Source organism: Chrysochloris asiatica, unplaced genomic scaffold (assembly GCF_000296735.1).
Source record: "Chrysochloris asiatica unplaced genomic scaffold, ChrAsi1.0 scaffold00441, whole genome shotgun sequence".
In the NCBI taxonomy this organism is placed as follows: domain Eukaryota; kingdom Metazoa; phylum Chordata; class Mammalia; order Afrosoricida; family Chrysochloridae; genus Chrysochloris; species Chrysochloris asiatica.
The window spans coordinates 1,268,519-1,273,767 of NW_006408959.1; the positions used below are offsets into that span (position 1 = coordinate 1,268,519).

The 5,249-nt window shown below is 37.8% G+C and overlaps 1 pseudogene; it reads right to left on the reverse strand.

Moving 5' to 3' along the window:
- Positions 1–1,703: 1,703 nt before the first annotated feature.
- LOC102825483 overlaps positions 1,704–5,249 on the reverse strand; it is an 18,177-nt pseudogene continuing 14,631 nt past the window's right edge.

Consider the following 5,249-nt stretch of genomic DNA (forward strand, 5'->3'; position numbering starts at 1 on the left):
TACGGGACTGGCAACCACAAGGTATTCAGTTCACATACAAGTCACTTTCAGAAACAAGATTCAGGGTAATTATGAGTTTGAACAAACTGAGGGCACATAACAGTACATACAAAATGTGTACATACAAAAAGCCACAGACAATGAGTATATAGTAGGATTGAGAAACAAGCATTTGATTTTATGAAGTAACAAAATGTTGCTGCTACCATTTTCAGCATGCTACAATTTAAACAGTGCTGACTGATGCTCATTTTATCATTTTTGTTGCTCAGCCTGTAACCTTAGAATATTTGTGCTACAAATCATAGATGTATCTGTTAGTGAGGGAATTAGAAAAAAAAAAAAATTAATTGAGCAAAATACATGTCTCTTATTGATCACATTTACACTGATACTTTCTAATACTGACTCCATTCCTGTAATTATGTTAAAATCCATTCCTATACAATTCTATCATAATCTACTCTATTTTGGTCTGCTGTTTTTTTTTGTTTGTTTGTTTGTTTGTTAGGTATCTTTGAAAAAGCTCCAATTTATAGCAACCACATGCAGAATAAAATAAACATTGCCTGGTTTTATGCCATGTTCACAATTACGATGTTTGAGATGATTGTGACAGCCACTCTATAAATCCATTCGATGGTTGCATTCCTCTTTTTTACTGAACATATTTTGTCATTTTGCAAGGACTAGCCCCTCCTGATGGTTTAAGTTGTTCTAGCCCAACTAGAACAGCAGAGACAAGATTGAAGTTGTCAAGGACTTCATTCTTCTTGGATCAACTATCAACACTCAAGGAAGCAGAAGTCAAGAAATCAAATGACATATTGCATTAGGAAAATCTGCTAAAAAGACCAGAGAATACATTAACATAGATGTAAATAGGTTGGCATGGGGTAATTTACATAATGTTCTCTTAGTGAACTTTACATATCTCTCTGAGCATTTGGAATCATGATCAACAGTGGAGACTGTGTACTGGCGAGGCTGTTTCAGCATCTTATGGAGAAAGGTGTCAGTATGAAATGCCTTTTTAAGAGAGTGGGATACAGAATGCATCTGGGAAATGTAGTATGGCTTAAGGAATATATTGAAGGCTCTTGAAGCTCATAATTATCAATATAAAGAGAGAACAGTCATCATGGTTGTATATGTTTCTCCTGTCATACTAAGTTACATAGGTGTCAGCCTGAAATATATTTAGGGTTACATAGGTTCTCATTGTGGTTTGTTGTAGCAAAAATTAATGATAAAAGTGGGAGCAAGGGAGATGAGTTGACAGTATATATATAAAAACTATCAATAAAAGAGTTTAAGTTGGAAGAGGAGGAAAGTTAGGACTGGATTAGGTAGAGTGAAAAGGTGGTGAAAAATTAAAGACTGAAGGATTTTTGAAGTTATTGTATGGAGATCCACCAATCTCCTTAACATTCAGCTTTCCATAGATAACATTAATTTCATTCATGGTGAACACATAGCTCTCCTCCAATTGAGTTTTTCTGGATGTAAGAGCATGATCATGTTAGATGCAGGGCAATCTGAAAACTTTTCATGTACAGAAGAAGCCCTCAACTAATAATGGGTAGAAATAGTTGACAAAAAAACACAACCTTCATCTTCTTCTCTACTTAATACTACAATTCTAAGAAGTTATATAAATATATTAAAGAAGTATGAGCTCAAGTGGAGAAGCATCTTCTTTGTTACCCAAACATACCCAGGTAAAGCTGCTTCTCTTTCTGATGGTAGCTGTTGAGTTCCAACTAAGCCATCTGGAGGTACTGCAGGACATTGGCATCTTTTGGCTGTCTATTGATGGCAGCCCAGAGGTAGTGTTCAGCCTGGTCATAGTCCTGCAGATGGAAAAAGGCCACCCTGGCCTGGTACAAGCCCTTGGCATTGTTGGACTGTCATTCCAGAATTTTCTGTTTTCCTTTACTCGTTCATAGTTCACTGGCTCCATCTTAAGAAGGCAGGCAGCTAGATTGTTATAGCAGTCTGTCTGTGTCGTATGCAGCATGTTTTCTTGTTCGGGTGTGAGAGCTGGGCCCTGAGGTCCTAGGTTAGGTATTAAGGAAGGCAGACTTGGGTCCAGAACCCGCAGCTGTATCAGGGCCCGATAGTATCTACTCGGTACTTCCCTTACCAGTAGCGCTGGTTGCCCTCTTCCTTGTACAGCTGAGCCTTCTTGGTAATTATTTATCACCCAATACTCCTGCGGAATTGCAGGTCACAGAGAGACCGAAGCTCAGCTGTAGCACGGAAGAAAGCTGTGGAAGAGTTACAGCCTTGGAAACTCTTTTGTCTCTTTAGCAAGTAAATTACAGTATCATACACAAAGAGCCTCTGCACTCCATGCTAATGTTTGTATTGTTGTTGTTAACTGCCTTCCAAAGCCACTCCTTGGAAACCTGATTCATAGCAATCTTGTATCAGGTTTTCAAGGAGCAGCTGGTGAATTTGAACTGCTGACCTTGCAATTCAAATTGACCTTGTATTCCAGTACATTATACCACAGCAACAAAGCTGGACTCCTAATGTATATGTTGTTGTTAAGTGCTGTCGAGTCGATTCTGACCAATAGCGACCCTGTATAGGGTTTCCAAGGAGCAGCTGGTGAGCTTGAACCAGCAACATTGTGGTTCAAACGACTTTGCAGTCAGACGCATTAGCCCACAGCGCCACACCAGGACACTTTGTTTATAGCGCTTCTAAATTTCTTATGTTTAACAGTTTTGGCAGTGTGACAATTAACATGTGCTAGGAAGAGATCCATATCTGTGCCCATTTCAAAGAGAGGTGACCCAATGGAATGCAGAAATCATTGGACAATATCTTTGATATTCCATGCGAGTAAAGTTTTACAAAAAAATAATACAGAAACAGCTATAAGCATACATTCACAGAGAGCTTCCAGAGATTCAAGTAGGATTCAGAGGAGGCTGTGGAATGACGGACATCATTGCTGATGTCCAATGGACCTTGACTGAAAGCAGAGAATATCAGAAAGATGTTTACCTGTGCTTTATTGACTACATAAAGGCTTTTAATTGTGTGGATCTTGACAAGCTATGTGAAGTCATGACATTGCGAAGTATGAGTATTCCAGACCACTTAATTGTGCTCATGATGAATCTGTACCTGGACCAAGAGGCAGTTGTTCAAACAGTACATGGGAACACTGAATGTTTTAAAATTAAGAAAGGTGTGCGACAAGGTTGTATTCTTTCACCATACTTATTCAGCCTGTATGTTGAGCAAATCATCCGAGAAGCTGGGTTCTAGAAAAAAACAAAAACATGGCATCAGAATTGGAGGAAGACTCATTAACAACCTATGATATGCAGATGATACAACCTTGCTTGTTGAAAGTGAAGAAGACATAAAATATTTACTCTTGAAGATCAAAGAGCACAGCCTACAGTATGGATTGCATGTTAATGTTAAGAAATCAAAAATCCTCACTACTGGACCAATAAACAATATTCTTATAAATGGAGAAAAAATTGAAGTTGTAAAGGACTTCATTCTTCTTGTATCAATTATCAACACTCACAGAAGCAGCAGTCAAAAAATCAAAAACCCTAATGCATTATACAAATCTGCTACACAAGATCTTTTTAAAGTGTTGATGCACAAAGATGTCAGCTTGAAGACTAATGTGTGCCTGACCCAAGCCATGGTATTTTCAATAACCTCAAATGCATGCGAAAGCTGGACAGTGAATAAGGAAAACCGTTGAAGAATTGACGCTTTTGAGTTATGGTGTTGGAGGAGAATATTCGAAGTGCCATGGGCTGCCCATAGAACCAACAGATCTGTGTTGGAAGAAGTGCAGCCAGAGTGTTCCTTGGAGGCCAGGATGGCCAAACTTTGTCTCTCATACTTCAGACATACTGTCAGAAGGGACCAGTTGCTGGAGAAGGATATCATGTTTGGTAGAGTGGAGGGTCAGAGAAAAAGAGGAAGACCCACAGCGAGATGGATTGGCAAAGTGTCAGCATCAGTGGGCTCAAGTGTGGCAATGATAGTGAGCTTGGCCCAGGATCAACTGGTGTTTCGTTCTACTGTGCATAAGGTTACTATGAGTCGGTACCAACTCGATGGCACCTAACAACAATGTAATAGCAGCAATAACTAGCTCAGGGAGCTATACAGTTCACTCTTTCTTTAAACTAGAAGCCCTAAGTTTGAGATTTGATACTATTGACTTAACATTGTTGTTAAGTGCTATGGATTCAGTTCTAACAGGCTCTATATAGGGTTTCCAAGGAGCAGCTGTTATGTTTGAACCAACAAAATTGTGGTTAGTTAGCTAGTATTTATCCTATTGCTTCACGTGACTAATAAAATGTCTCTCCTGTTTCTGTTTTCTGATTTAGTGAGGTAATAAAATATGTATTTTAAATAGTATGATTGATTTTTACTATTTCTGAAAATTTTCAAATTGTCGATTTGGAGACATCCATTATCCATTTATTCTCTTGGTGTATTACTAAGTATGAGGTGGTGGTGGTGTGCCATGGACTAATTATGGGATCAAGATACTTTGGGGAAATGAGAAGCATAATGATTGAATTCATTAAGCCAATATGTTTTCTAATAAATAAGGCTCATCATGATGGGATGATTTAACAGTGAAGACAATTAGATAAGTGGTTATCTGTTTTGGAGGTGCCACAGTGACTAGGCACTGATAAAATAAAGCAGTAAATCATATCATTAAATGATTTTAATAAAATGTTGAATTTTATTAATGATTGTATTATAAAATTTGAAATGATAAATCCTTTGATATTTTTCTTCTTTACTGTTGAAAATTTTTTTATCCTAAATTACAATTTGTAAGTCTCTCATGCTAAATATTTTGTCATGAAATTTGAGTTATATTACTATCTACATATTCTGGATTCTCTCCAGGAAGTGTTATCCCATTTGACTTAGAAAACGATCTGCATCCATTTGAGGCCTGGGTCCCCAGGGTTTTCTGTAGAAGTCAATCCACTCATTACTCCAGAGGCCCAGTCTCTGTAGATACCTAGCAGAGAACAGTTTCTCCTTGATGTATTATGCATCAGTATTCTTCATCACTAAGCTTGCACATTAATCAAGCAGGTTCTTCTAGTGAAAACAGGGACAGTCAACAGCATTATTCAAGACACTGAAAACATATGTGGATTAGAACCAAGATGTTCTTTCATCAAGGTATCACTATTCTTGTACTTCTTTATCTGTTTTTATTCACTAAG